The sequence below is a fragment of the Herpailurus yagouaroundi genome, unplaced genomic scaffold (assembly GCF_014898765.1).
Source record: "Herpailurus yagouaroundi ecotype Mexico unplaced genomic scaffold, PumYag 195, whole genome shotgun sequence".
In the NCBI taxonomy this organism is placed as follows: domain Eukaryota; kingdom Metazoa; phylum Chordata; class Mammalia; order Carnivora; family Felidae; genus Herpailurus; species Herpailurus yagouaroundi.
In genome coordinates, this window is record NW_024412426.1 from 15,703,735 (window position 1) to 15,718,867 (window position 15,133).

Consider the following 15,133-nt stretch of genomic DNA (forward strand, 5'->3'; position numbering starts at 1 on the left):
ATAATTGTTAGTTCTTCTTGATGGATAGACCCTGTAATTATATATAATGCTCTTCTTCATCTCTTGTTACAGCCTTTAATTTAAAGTCTAGTTTGTCTGATGTAAGTATGGCTACTCCAGCTTTCTTTTGATTTCCAGTAGCATGATAGGTAATTCTCCATCCCCTCACTTTCAATCTGAAAGTGTCCTCAGGTCTAAAATGAGTCTCTTGTAGACAGCAAATAGATGGGTCTTGTTTTTTTATCCATTCTGATACCCTGTGTCTTTTGGTTGGTGCATTTAGTCCATTTACATTCAGTGTTATTATAGAAAGATACGGGTTTAGAGTCATTGTGATGTCTGTAGGTTTCATGCTTGTAGCGATGTCTCTGGTACTTTGTCTTACGGGATCCCCCTTAGGATCTCTTGTAGGGCTGGTTTAGTGGTGACGAATTCCTTCAGTTTTTGTTTGTTTGGGAAGACTTTTATCTCTCCTTCTATTCTAAATGACAGATTTGCTGGATAGAGGATTCTCGGCTGCAGATTTTTTCTGTTCATCACATTGAAGATTTCCTGCCATTCCTTTCTGGCCTGCCAAGTTTCAGTAGAGAGATCCGTCACTACTCTTATTGGTCTCCCTTTATATGTTAGAACATATTTATCCCTAGCTGCTTTCAGAATTTTCTCTTTATCCTTGTATTTTGCCAGTTTCACTATGATATGTCATGCAGTAGATCGATTCAAGTTCCGTCTGAAGGGAGTTCTCTGTGCCTTTTGGATTCCAATGCCTTTTTCCTTCCCCAGATCAGGGAAGTTCTCAGCTATGATTTGTTCAAGTACACCTTCAGCACCTTTCCCTCTCTCTTCCTCCTCTGGAATACCAATTATGCATAGGTTATTTCTCTTTAGTGCATCACTTAGTTCTCTAATTTTCCCCTCATACTCCTGGATTTTTTAATCTCTCTTTTTCTCAGCTTCTTTTTTCATAATTTTATCTTCTAGTTCACCTATTCTCTCCTCTGCCTCTTCTGTCCGAGCCGTGATTGTCTCCATTTTATTTTGTAGCTCATTAATAGCATTTTTTAGCTCCTCCTGGCTGTTCCTTAGTCCCTTGATCTCTGTAGCAATAGATTCTCTGCTGTCCTTTATACTGTTTTCAAGTCCAGCGATTAATTTTATGACTATTATTCTAAATTCACTTTCTGTTATATTGTTTAAATGGTTTTTGATCAGTGCATTAGCTGTCATTATTTCCTGGAGGTTTTTTTGAGGGGAATTCTTCCGTTTTGTCATTTTGGATAGTCCCTGGAGTGGTGTGGAACTGTGGGGCACTTCCCCTGTGCTGTCTTGAGTAACTTGTGTTGGTGGGCGAGGCCACAGTCAGACCTGATGTCTGCCCCCAGCCCACTGCTGGGGCCATAGTCAGACTGGTGTTTGCCTTCTCTTCCCCTCTCCTAGGGGCGGGATTCACTGTGGGGTGGCGTGGCCAGTCTGGGCTACTTGCACCCTGCCAGGCTTGTGGTGCTGCTTCCATGGCATCTGTCGTATTAGCTTGGGTGGATGGGCAAGGTGCACAGGGGTGAGAGGGGCAGGCTCAGCTCGCTTTTCCTTCGGAGGTCTGCTTTGGGAGGGGCCCTGTGGCACCGGGAGGGAGGCAGACCTGCCGGAGGGATGGGTCCGCAGAAGCGTTGAGTGTTTGTGCGATGTAAGCAAGTACCCTGACAGGAACTGGTTCCTTTTGGGACTTTGGCTGGGGGATGGGTGAGGGAGATGAGGCTGGCCCTGGTGAGCACCTTTGTTTCCTGCCAAGCTGCGCTCTGTCCTCCGGGGCTCAACAACTCTCCCTCTCTTTGTCCTCCAGCCCTCCCGCTCTCCGAGCAGAGCTGTTAACGTATAACCTTCCAGATGTTAAGTCCCGCTCGCTGTCAGAACACACTCCGACTGGCCCCTCAGCTTTTGCAAGTCAGACTCGGGGGCTCTGCTTTGCTGGCGGGCTGCCCCTCTGCCCCGGCTCCCTCCCGCCGGTCCATGTAGCATGCACTGCCTCTCCGCCCTTCCTACCCTCTTCTGTGGGCCTTCCATCTATGCTTGACTCCGGAGAATCCATTCTGCTAGTCCTCTGGTGGTTTTCTGGGTTATTTAGGCAGGTGTGGATGGAATCTAAGTGAGCCACAGGACGCGGTGAGCCCAGCGTCCTCCTGCGCCGCCATCTTCTACAAAAGGTGTAAGCTTATTTTTTCAAGGTTGACTTAAATATTTATGGATCTTTAATTTTCCATGTAAGATTTCAAATGAGTTTATTGAGGTCCTCAAAATTCCAGCTGGTAATTTAAATGAGATTGCATTGAATTTATAGATTAATTTGGGGGAGAACTGACATCTTTATGATATTAAAATCCTATTAACTTTTATAAATTGATCTTGTACCTTCCAGACTTGCTGAATTCTCTTTTTAATCAGTCTGTAAATAATGACAGTTATGTCTCTTTCTTGAAATGCCTTATTTCCGTCTTACGTCTTTTTTTTTTCTTTCTTTATAGTGTTGGCTAGGACTTCTAATACTATGTTAAAAAATGTTAGTGCTAATAATGACTTTCTTTTCTTGCTGTCAATTTTATAGGGAAAATGCCCAAAATTATTCATTAATTATAATGTCACTATAGGTTCTTGTGATATGACCTTTAAAAAGTTAAGGAAGTTGTCTGGATTTCTGATTTGATAAGAATATATATTTTTTAATGTCATCATAAATGGAGATATTGAACCATGTGAAATACTGTTTCTGCATTAATTGAGAGAATCATATTTTTATTTTTAAGTCTGTTACTATTATAAATTACATTTATAGATTTCTCTGATTTTTTTTAAACTACTCTTTCAATACTGGAATGACTAATAATCATTTTTTGTTTTTTCTTGTGCAAAATTAAAAATAAAAAGTACAGAGAATAATATAACCATCTCATATACCTACCACCTAGGTTCAATAATTATCAACTATGGTCCATCTGCTTCAACTATTGCCCTTTATTCACACCCCCCAGACTGGATCATTTGAAGCAAATTCCAGACGTTCTTCATTTCATAAAAAAATGCTTCAGTATGTACCTTTCAAAGGAAAGATCTTTAAAACCACATAATTACTAGATCATTAAGATGCATTTATGTTTAACCATTTAGCATGAGTTTTATTTAGATTTTTCATCTACATTTAACATGATTAATTTCTTATATTATCTTTTTTTGATTTTATTTTTTTTTTTTAATTTTTTTTTCAACGTTTATTTATTTTTGGGACAGAGAGAGACAGAGCATGAACAGGGGAGGGGCAGAGAGAGAGGGAGACACAGAATCAGAAACAGGCTCCAGGCTCTGAGCCATCAGCCCAGAGCCTGACGCGGGGCTCGAACTCACGGACCGCGAGATCGTGACCTGGCTGAAGTCGGACGCTTAACTGACTGCGCCACCCAGGCGCCCCATCTTTATTTGATTTTAAAGAAAATATTGGTTATTGTTGCCTCATTAAATTAGCTGGATTTTTTTTTTTTTGCTTTTTCTTTTCTCTTGAAAAATTTTTACAACTTAGAAAATAGCCAATCTTGAGAATTTTGGCAGTTCACTATAATCCGAACGTGGGGATTATAAGTTTTTTTGGAAGGAGAGGTCTTTAACTTAAATATTGCCTTTTAAATATATACTTATCTGCCCATTCATGTCTTCTATTTCACCTTGCACTAATTTTGGCACTTGACATTTTCTATTTCTTCTGTGTCTCAAAGTTATTAATATGTGTAGTTTACAGTATTATTATTTAGATCTTTGTTGTATTTATAGTTATTTGCTGTTTTTCCCCTGTATTTTATTTACTGGTATATTTCCAATATTCTTTGATCAGTTTTACCAGAGTTTACTTTCTATTGCTTTGATTTGTTCAAAGAGCCAACTTGAACATCGAGACTATTCAGCTGTGTTTCCTTTGCCTATATCATGCAGCACTTCTGCTTTTTTTTCTTATTTGAGTATATTCTGCAAGAGTGGTTTTAGTGGGGATTTTTGTATGTCAACCTCCTGAAGTCTTAAAAAGTTGAAAATATTTTTATGCCCTCATACGTGAATTATAATAACATTCTAGTTTTGAAATTACATTTTCCTTCAGTGCTTGAAAATTATACTCCATTACATTAAAAAAAAATTCCATTATCATCTTGTTTTCATTGTTCTTGAAAATTCTAGTGTTAACCTGACTCTTTACTTCACAGGGAACCTTTTACCCTTCCATTTTGGAAGTTTTAAATATTTTTCTGTGCTTTAATATTTTAAGATGTTATTATAATGCAAATAGGTGTGGGTTTTTCCTTATCTTTCCTATTGGGTCCTCTAAGAACCTTTTCATTTTGAAGGGTGTTACCATTTATTAATCCTGGAATATTTATCTACATTATTTCTTCAAATATTTTGCTTTTTCCATTTCTCCACCCCATTCCCTCAGGGTTCCTATTATCTGGGTACTTCTACTTGTGTGTTCCGTAGTCCTAGCTTTAAGATTTTTCTCTAATTATATTTTCTGTCTATTCTTTCCTGTTGCTTTTATGAAGAATTTCTCATTCTGATCCAATTCACTAATTCTTTCTCTAGCTCCATTCCACGTGTTATGTATTACAACTACATATTTTTTTTGTATCTAGTATTTCACTTTCTTTGTAAAATATCTTATTCTTCACTAATATCATCCCACATCTCCTTAAGCCTAGTTATCTTACTAATGTTGTATTCTTCCATTTGTTGAAATGTTTCTGCTTCAGATAGCGTATGATGTTCTGTTTTTGTCTCTCTTTACTAGACTCTAGTTATTTGGGTTTATAAACTCATGTTCTGCTGTGGATATCAGCTAATCTACCTGGTAATATTTGTTGGACAAGGCCAACTATCAATATTAGTCTCTATTTAGACACATTTTAAACAATGGGATGTGTTGAGCCCTAGGCCGTAGCACAATGGGCGCCATTAAAGCACTTTCTATCATTGTCTTTATTGCCTGTCCCCTGGGCAACTTCCTTGGGTGGGGTTCTCCTTTAAATCAAATTATTGGGGAGAAGCAGTCTTGGGATGAGTCACTCTCCACAGAGTGTAATTCTTGCAGGCAAGGGAGTTTGGGGGAGGAGTTGGTGGGGGTCAGGATACTGAAAGGCTAAGGCTGCTGCTCATAATTGTGCAGGTGGCTCCCATTCATGGGAGGGGGGAATAGACGCTGCCACCCACCTCCACTCTCAAGCTGTGTACCCTGGTGTGAGGCTGTGCCTATCTGGAGGCAGGGGTGCCTTTTCCTAACACACACACAGCATTACATGTTCCGGCAGTGGCTTTCCAGGAGGGCCTGGTCAGCTGCTCCGCTTTCGGCATCTCCTCGCGCCAGCATGTGTCGCCACTGCTTATTTCACTGCCAATGATTGTGTGGAATGTAAAAGGACTTTTGGGGGGTGGAGGCTGGTGATAATTTTCTCAAAACAGTGAGGGAGAAAGTCAAGAGCTACAGTGAAAAGCTTTTCTCCAGTCTTCTTTCTCACTGTTACCTCTCACAGCCTTTTATCTCAGGATGCAGTGCACTCCCCACGTACCAGTTCAAAACATCTTCCAGCCTCCCATGAGATTCACATGCTCTTTTATTAGCTCCAAAGAGTCACATGTTCCTCCTGCTTATTCATATACTCCAGGTTGAATTTGAAGGAGTCAGCAAGTACTTGGTCATCATCCTCATAAGATCCAGAAGCCTGTCTATCTTTAAAAATATTACTTACTGTGACTTTTATTTTGACAAAAATATTTTTGAGGGTCTATTTCTTGAAGACCTTTGAGGCAAGTAAAAAAAAAACAAACCTCATATGTGCCCAAATGAGGGTCGGTTTGTGTATTAACAAGAGTTCTCCAGAGAACCAGAACCCAAAATAAACAAATAAATAAAGGAAGAGATTCATCATGAGGAACTGACTCATGTGATTATGGAGGCTAGGAAGTCCCACCATGTGCTGTCTGTAAGCTGGACACTCAAGAGAGCTGGTGGTGGTATAATTCTGGTCTGAGCCTGATAGCCTGAGAACTGGGGGAGCCAGTGTTGTAAACCCCAGTGCAGGGGCATGAGAAGGCTAGTGTCTTAGCTGAAGCAGGCAAGCAGGAAGCAAAGGGGTGAATTCCTCTTCCCTCCAAGTTTTGTTCTGTTCAGGCCCTCAATAGATTGGATGGTGTGCACCCACACTGGGGAGGGCAGTCTGCTTTACTGAGTCCACCGATTCAAATGCTAATCTCATCTGGAAAAACCCTCACAAACACACCCAGAAATAAATTAATCTTGACCCAGTCAAGTTGACACCTAAAATTAACCATCATAATTGGGAATCAAGGTGTTAGAGGCGAAATTGGGTAAAGAAAAACGAACACTAACTGCCCAGATGACAAAACTCAGAAGACCATGACTCCGTCCCCACTAAATCAGTTATGCTCTCTGTCGTCAAATTTCCTTGTCTCTGAATTGAGAGTGAAAATACATGCCCTGTTTCTCTCACATGGTTGTTGTGCTGCTCAGTAGGATGATATCTGTGGAAGGCGCTCTGTTCACCACTACACACAGGAAGAGAGAAAGCAGCAGTATTTAACGGGAACCAAAGAGCATTTGAAATGATATTAACTCTCAGGAGACAGGATGTTCTTTGGCTGGGAAGGCGGTAATCCCTCCCCTCAGCGACCTCAGTGAATTTCAGACAGATCTTCAAAGCAGATCAGGTCTCTGCAGCACAGAGTGGTGAAAATACTCCAAATTCTCTGACCTCCCTAAGCTGGAGAAGGTTGGCATCAAGGACAAAAGCTTTCAATTGCATTGAACATGGCCTGGACAGGTTCCAACTGGGTAATTACTTTAAGTTTACTTTCAATTTCCCCTTCAGTGTTGAAGGGATACAGCGTCCCTCACTTCCTGGACTTGTGGGCTGTTGTGTGTTGCAAGGCATATGTTCAACAGCTGCCCCAGTCACCCACCTCATCTGACACCACATTTTAGTAATGAAGTCGGGGCTCAAATCGGGAAAAGATGAGAGCACATTTTTTTTTTTTTTGATTAGTGTGCAGGACAAATGTGGCGCCTCTCTGAACAGAAAGGAGAGGGTTTAGCATGTTTTTTTCTTAAATCAGAAGCAGGAGGAAACAGCAGGATTTTGAGAGCCAGCTTTGAGACATGCTCTGGCACGAGTCAAATTAAAATCTATTAATTTCATCATGATCAGTAACCACATCAGTTACTCTTTGATTATGAAAAATACATCTCTTGAAAAGTATGGTGGAAAACAAAATTTAATCTAAGGAATTGTGTCCTCTGAACATCTTATGTTGTAAAACTGAGGATGTTTGTAGGCAGAAAAATACCTCCACTCTGAAGGGGTGAAGGTAGGGTCTGTGGCAATGAGGAATTTCACAGGACTGCAGATCAGAAGTTTATTTTGAGTAGTCTCGAATATGTTACCCCTCTGCCCCTCTCCCACTCCTCATTTTCCCCATTGTCTAGTTAATGTAGTGATTTTGGTGCGGGCACTTAACTTCTGAGCACATTCTTTCATCCGCAAAATGGAGATAATCCTGGTGCCTGTCTTGTAGGGCTCTTGTGAAGAGTAAAGGAGGTTAGTACTCCTGGCACATGAAAGAGCTCAATAAATGTTAGTAATTATTGCCGCTGTTGTTGTTATTCATCTTTCAGGTCTTAGTTTAAATACCACTTCCTTTGTTACCACTAACTTCTGCTCCTTTTCCAAGACCAGGTTAGGTGAATGGCTTTATGCTTCCACGGAACACCCTACATTCCCTATAAAAAGAAATAACAGTTTCTTGAGTCTATGCCAGGTTTTCTGCACTATTTGAATTGTTTTCCATGTATATGATACTATCACATTTTACATATAAAGGAACTTAGGTACTCAGAATTCATATAACTCGTGAGGGGTGGAATTTAAATACATTTATTTTTACTTCAAAACTCACATTCTTAACTGTGACACTTATCACGTTTTGTGGTAATTATTTATATTACTTTCTTTTCTTTGCTAGACAGTAAACTCTGTGTGTCCACCAGACTCTCATCCTTTCCAAAGCCCCCGCTAACTTACGTAGTTTCTCTCTCTCTAAAACCCACTCATGCCCACAACTTTCTTACCTTTTGACTCCTCGGTTTCACCTCAATGGTAATTTCTTTCTCTGTGTTCTGGACTTCTAGTGTAATCTCTGTTTCAAGGTCAGTTACATCAATATTGTCCTTGCTAACAACTAGATATGTTCTCATCCTTCTGACCGTCTACCACTGTGTGTATCAATTTGCAGTTTTGATTGCAAGTGATTGAAACTGTTACAATTTTACCCAGAAAGGGCATAGATTGGAAAGATATGAGGGGCTCAGAGAATTGATGAGATCAGGCATAGACTTAGAAAATTAAAAGGAATCAAGGATCCTCTTACTGTCCACTGCAGTGTCCACCAGTCCCCACCTCCTTGTCTTATGTGTTCAGGATTCAAAGTCGTAGAGTCTGATTGGATGAGCGAAGAGACCAGTGCCTCTTTTCTAGGATGGCAAAATATAGGAAGAACTGGGATCTGGGTTCTTTCAGCTTGTGTAATGGAAGATGGTACTCGGAGGCACTGTGCCTTCATATACAAACCCATGCCCAACATCATAGAGAAACAGGTGGAAGGATATATCCTCATAAGGTAAGAGGAGGGATGCTGGGCAGCAAAAAAAAAAAAAAAAACAAAACAAAACCAAAAAACAAAACAAAAAGCTACAGCTGTCCACTGCACATTTTAGTTGTTACCTGTGGTCACTCTCACCCAACCGTCCTCTCTCAATTCTAATTTCCTAAAATCGGAAAGGCTCTCAGATTTCAGCCCAGCTTTACTTATATAGCATGTGACCTCACTTTAGAAGCTTCCTTGTGCTGATTCCTTTGTGTCTTTTTGGTTCCTATACTGTATGCCCCTATGGAGGTCTACTTGTTTCCCCAGGCTGAACACAGGCCTTAAAAATTGGGAGCACAGAATTCCTTGTGGGCAGTCACAATTATCCCATCTTATTTACATCTCTCTTTTCAGAAATACCTTAGTGTCTACTTATGTCAGACCAGTATTCTTTATTTCTGTGTGCTGTTATGATGATTATTTCCACTTCCCTGACTTTGTGGTTCTAGACCTAGTTCATGAGTCTTGTGTAGTAGCTTCTCTCTGGCCAACCAAATCTTGGATTCTGTCTCCGGAATCTTTCTGCACCATGTCCTGGGCCTATACATTGTCACTGCTGGCTCAGTCCTTTTGGAGTTCCCAAACTCATGTTGATGGTGGCAGGAGAAACTAACTTAATGTGACCCTTGTAACTAGTTAGAAGCCCAAGATTAGTCATATTTTTTAGTCCTGGTCACTTCTCTGTCCCAAATTCTTTAATACATGGACTACCCTACCTCTTTTCTCAAGAACTAACCTTCAGAATGCAATCTCGATTCTAGTGTAAAGCTTTTGACTTGCCCCTTTGTGCCAGTTCTGTTTGGTAACACCTCAGTGGTTTAGCCCTTTCCAGGACTGTGAACTTGTCTTGTGTTAGATCCTGACATTGACCTTGAGCCCTGCTGGCTGTGACACATTTCTCTGTGCCACCACCTGGTTGTTTGTTGATGCCAAAGGGCAAACATACCTTTAATATGTTCTAGGAAGAAAATGGCTGCAATTGTGGATGGCTTGATAAAAATATAGCCAAACAGCCTGGGGTGTTGTGAAATAATAAGAGTTCTCTGAGCTTCACTAGTTAGAACTCTGATACCTATCTCTGTTTCTGTGTTTGCTTCAAAGCTCCTGTTTCAGTCATCACTATTCAGCTTGGTCTTTACCTTTTTGATTAGATGCTGAGCATTTTTCTCCTATACTGTGGGATCTGATGCGACACTCCTCTGGGTTTTATTTTCCTTCTTTTCCCCCCTGCTCTACCATAGGAGGTATTTGAAAATGACTTTGTCTTCCCTATCAGAATTCTTTAGCCTGTCTGGGAGAAACCAGCCCAATCACAGGGGAAGGTTTTATGTCATGTGTCCTTTATGTATTTGCACTGTTTTGTTGACTATAGGGCAATCTGACATAGGCCGTGTTCCAAGAGAGGACACTTCTTCCTACTAGTTCTTCCAGACCTTCTCTACTCTCCTTAAGTTTCCCATAGTCCTCTTTTCCTCCCAGCAAATGGTATTGCTTTGTGCTTTTCTGAGACGATGGAAGCCATCTGGCAGTTTCTTCTTCTCCACCTGCTCCCTCAAAGTCTCTGCCTTTATTCTCCTCCTGTCTTGAAGAAGGAGGAGTCACTCTTTGCTAAGCTCACTCCTGGCTCCACTAGGTAGTGCTAGTTTCTGTCACCTCTTTCAGAATGATGTTCTATCAGGTGCTGCTTTTCCTGGGCATTTTCAATCTCTCTTCCTCACTGTAGGATCATTCCCATCTGCCTTTAAGCTGGCTTGATCTATTGCCTCCAAAAGAATTGTCCTCTGTTCTCTCCTTGCCAAAAACTTCTTGAATATGTGGTCTCCACCCACGGACTGGGCTTCCTCACCACTATTTTCACTCCAAATGCCCTGAAATCTGGCTTCTATTGTCACCAAATTCTGAAGTTTCTCTCAGGGTTCATTGCTAACCTCCTAACTGCCAAACATAAAGGCTTATTCTCAGATTTTATATCTTTTGTTCTATCACCAACACTTGGTACTCTTAAAAGTTGATCTTATCTTTCCTAATTGAAATTATTTTTTTTCTATATGACCACCTTATTTTTTTTGAATATTTGATTGCTGTTTAAAGTGTCCTCTATTTTCTTTTATCTCCCTTCTTGCCAAATAGATGTTATATTCCTTAAGGCTGGGAGCTGTGTGTTATAGATATACATTGTTGTTCAAAGAGCATCTAGCATCATGCTGTGTACCAAATAGGTGTCTGATAAAAATTTCCAAAACAAAGAAAAGCACTATTCAGAGTGAATTATTCATTCACTCATTTATTTATTTATGAACAAATACTTAGTATGTCCAGTGAGGAGTGTATACATGTAATACACAGTTGTAATACAGAGCGGTAAGTGCCCTGATGGGGAAGCATTTAGCTGGAGGGGTGAGAGTCAGGGAAGGTTTCCCAGAAGAAATAACATGTGAGAGTTAAGAAGGAAAAATGAGGGAAGAGGTAGCAAGTGTTCCTAAAAAAGAACAGTGTGTTCAGAGGCTAGTGCACATGAGACTTTGAAGGTACTTACCGAAGGGAAATTAGAGCCATGGAGGATAGTGAGCAAGGGGGATGAAGCAAACAGGTAGGTGAGTTGTGTCTAGATCAAAACAGGCATTTTACCCCCTTCCCCATTTTTAGATATTTGACTACTGTTTACTATTTAATCTTCACAGCTTTTTGAGGGTAGGTGGCACCTGTTTTACAATGGAGAAGCTGAGTTTTGTGGAACTAAAACTCAGTAGAAAGTCTGAAAATTTCAATTCTTGATGCAGCTTATTTTTTTAACCTAAGTAACGAGAATAAGCTGGGTAAGATATGAAATCATAATTAAAGAAAATCCATCAGAGAGCTGAAGATGCAAAGAAGCCTGTGTGAGTTATATTTGAGAAGAAAGGAGACATATGGTTGTGTTCCTCACTGGGAGAACAGTAGGAAAGAGAAGATCCCACCATAGACAGGGGTAAAGAGAAACCAAGTCGACTATGGATTTTAGTAACCACGTGGGGACTAGTGTGGGTACTCAGTCACGGAACGTGTCAGTATCAACCTGCCAACCTCATCTTTCTTTATTAAGGGCACAGGGAAAGAATTTCAAAGGTGGGAACTGGGCAAGAGAGCTGACAGAAATTCCCCTGAGAAACATGGGGTCTTTCCTAAGAGAAAGGCAAGGACCTTCTCCAAGTGCAATGAAGTGGCCTGATGAATGCTAGAGGAGAGCATCTGAACTGAACAAATCCTCCACCTAGATGTATGGGGTTTTCCTGACTACAAAGTAATAGCCCCCTGAAGGCTGGCATAAGTATAGGAGAATTTATAGCCCACTGAAGGCTGGCATAAGTCTCACTGAATCTCTCACTGGATATTCCCCCAAATGCACTGAAGTTGCTCCCTGAAGGCTGAGGGAAGAGCAGCACACGTGGAACAAAATCCCTTCTAGACACTGCAGGTCTTTGCCATTGCCGCAGCCCTCTAAAAACTAGAGAGAACGTCAGAGTTCAGAGTGATCTCCTGAAGTACATAAAGTTAGAAGTGGGGCTAGAAAGAAAAGGTAACTCCCCAGTGACCCAAACACTGGTGGTCAGGCTGCAGAGCAGAGATAGCTCATGGTTCTGAAAGTTGGTGACTGGGATTCAAAGCATTAAAAAAATCTCCAGAGTCTCCCTGGTGTTTGTATCCCAAGTTGTGCTAAAGGAGATGTTCTAATCATGCTCTCAAAATATTTAAATCCACTTGTAAACTAATCTAAGTAAAATTGCAACAAAGCCCAGTTTGAAACAGATTAGATTGAAACAGACCCTTACAGTAGTGGCCTGATAGGAGAAAGGATGCATCATTTTCTGGGAACAAATATTTTTCTAGTACATTTTGTTTTCAACACACAGTGTCTGGCATGGTAAAAAATTATGGTCAATGGAAGAAACAAGAACATATGACACATAATCAAGAGAAAAAGAATCAATAGAAACAGACCCTTAGATGAACAGAATGTTGAAATTATCAAAGAACATTAAAATAGTCAATAGACCTAGTAAAACAAAGGTGAACAACATGCAGAAATAAGTGGGGGAATTTCAGGAGGAATAGAATCTGTAAAAAAGGACCAAGTAGATATGCTAGAAATAAAAATTAAAAAATTAAACGAAATAAAGAGTTAATTCAGTCAGCATTTCAGTTATCTATTGCTGCATGACAGAGTGCCACAAGCAGGGTCTTTAAAGGATAACAACTTGAATTTTTCTTACTCTGCTATCTGGGTTGAGCTTAGTTGGGCAGTTCTGCTCCATGTAGTATCTGCTGGGCCTCAGATTGCCATATTGGTTTCTTCACTCATATATTTGGTGCTCAGAATTGCAGTTCTTTTACCAGTATAGTTTTTCAGAAGAGTTGGAAGCTGACTGGTCTTTCTCTCATTCTTTTAGGCCTCTCCAAGTTGATAACTTTGGCTTCCTCACAGAATGATGGCCCTAGGGTAATTGGGTTTTTCATATACTGTACCTAGTTTCCAAGAAAGAAGATGCAGAAGTTATAAGTTCTCTTAAGGTCTGGATTGGTAAATCCTATAACATAATTTCTGATGCATTCTCCTTTTCAGAGCAAGTCTCATGTGTGACCGAGATGTCACCACTTAGAATGTGGAATAGCATGTGTGTACAGGAGAGGAAGAATTGATGGTAGCTATTCTGGAGACCATCTATCCCATTCTTTCCTCTGGCCACAATAATTCACTTCCGTCCAATGTGAAAACTACACCACAACCTCCCTTCCAAGGCCACAAAAGTCCCTCCCAGTTATGGCATCAGGCTCAACTCCAGCATCTCATGATCTCTATCAAGTCCAGATATCAAGTCCTATTTAAAAAGGGAGAAATGGAAGGCATATAGCTGTCAGTGGCCCACAGCAATTATAAAATCCAGTTGGGCTTATATCCATAGTACCCCCTGCTCTGGAGACCATGGGACATTTCATGATGAAGGCACAGTTCTGCTTTTTGAGACTGGTTCTCTGCAGCTTTTGGCTCTGTCCTCTGGGATCTGGACTATGATCTCTGAAGTATCCTTAGGAAGTGGTCTAATTTTTCAAGTGAATAACTTTCTTAGCCTTCTTTAAATGTCTGTTCAAGTCTCCTTTCTTTCTGTGCATTTTAGTCCAAACATGTGTTGCTTTTTAGTAAAATTATCTTTAAAACTTTATAAATATGCTATGAATCTTATTGGGGGTTCACTTCTATTTTAGAAAGGCACCTATAAATCTCTTTGAGGTAGACCTCTTTCCGGTTTGAGCTGCAAGTTAGGGTGCTTTAGTACAATGCCCAAAAGATCCTTAGAAGGTTTTTTTGTTTAGTTGATGGTGTTTGAGACAATGCCACAAATCCTTCTGAACTCTTAACAAGAAGTCTTGTAGCCGCTCTTAATTTGATCTTTACCTCGGGGCCAGTTGTACTGGCAGTGCCCTGCATTTGGTCTTTGTGCTGAATTTGAATTTATTCTTACTTAAAGAACTTTTGCCAGCTGAAAAAGCTGGGAATTAAAAGAGCACCAGTAGGGTAAAGATCTCTGTTCATTGAAATGACTCAGAAGCAACAATAACCCGGCATCTATGAGCACCCCTAGTACCTAGTTTGTGTTCTCTAAATACTATTTTTAATTCAAAGAACCCAGGAATCCTTGGAGAAATGGCTGACTCTAAGTTTAGAGCGATAAATATACAAGATTATTTTGAGCATCATGTTATGCCAGAAAACTGGCAAGCAATCAAAGACTTACGGGTCACATCAATGAGAATGTGGAGAAATTGGAACCCTTGTACATTGCTGGTGGTAAAATGGTTCAACTGCTGTGAAAAACAGTTTGGCTTAAAAAGTTAAACAGTTCTTCAGGAAAGTTAAACATAGAATTAACTTAGCAATTCCACTCCTAGGTATATATCCAAACACAGTGGCTTAAACAGATGAAGATGTGCTATTGTTTATTGCAACATTGTTTACAACAGCCAAAGGGTGGAAACAATTCCAAGTGTCCATTGATAGATGATAAACAAAATGTAGTCCATACAATGAAATATTATTAAACCATAAAAATGAGTGAACATAGATGGATACATGATGGAAATTGATGAATCTTGGAAAAGTTGTTCAGTGAACTAAACCAGACACAGAAGGACAAATATTGTATGATTCATTTATAAGAAATATCTGGAATTGTCAAACTCCTAGAGACATAGATTATTGGTTATTAGAGGCTGGGGGTGTGGATGAAGAATTATTATCTACTGGGTACAGAGTTTCTGTTTGGAGTAATGGAAAAGTTGGAAATAGTGGTGATTATTGTGCAATATTGCAAATGTAATTAATGCTACTGTACATTTAAAAATGGTAAAAGTG